Raw genomic sequence first — 328 nt, 5'->3', positions numbered from 1 at the left:
AGCCCCAGCACAGGGGGCAGGAGAGGCCAGGGAGGGAGGCCACCGGGGCTCACCAGCCAGCGCCTACGGGGGTGCAGCCGGGCTCCAAGCGCAGCTGAGTGACGTGTCCGTGGTCCCCCAACCCCCGCAGCTCCCAGACAAACCTGGTCTGAGCCGCAGGGGCTCCCGCCTTAGGAGCCTGGTCCGGACAGGAGGGCCGTGAGGATGGGACTCGGGCCGCTCCAGCCGAGCCCAGCTCCGTACACAAGCCCCCTTGAAGCTCGTGGGGTCTGGACTCCCAGTCAGAGTCCCCGAAACGGGGACCTGCAGCAGCTGGCCATGGCGCAGT

At 70.1% G+C, this 328-nt stretch overlaps 1 protein-coding gene across 1 annotated transcript in view; it reads right to left on the bottom strand.

The window, feature by feature from the left end:
• The window catches only part of TP73 (tumor protein p73), a 76,523-nt gene that overhangs the window by 7,053 nt on the left and 69,142 nt on the right, over nucleotides 1-328 (bottom strand). The window lies entirely within an intron of this gene.

The sequence above is a fragment of the Myotis brandtii genome, unplaced genomic scaffold (assembly GCF_000412655.1).
Source record: "Myotis brandtii unplaced genomic scaffold, ASM41265v1 scaffold434, whole genome shotgun sequence".
NCBI lineage: Eukaryota > Metazoa > Chordata > Mammalia > Chiroptera > Vespertilionidae > Myotis > Myotis brandtii.
The sequence above is the reverse complement of the archived record's forward strand: the minus strand, read 5'-3'. Positions and strand labels throughout refer to the sequence as shown.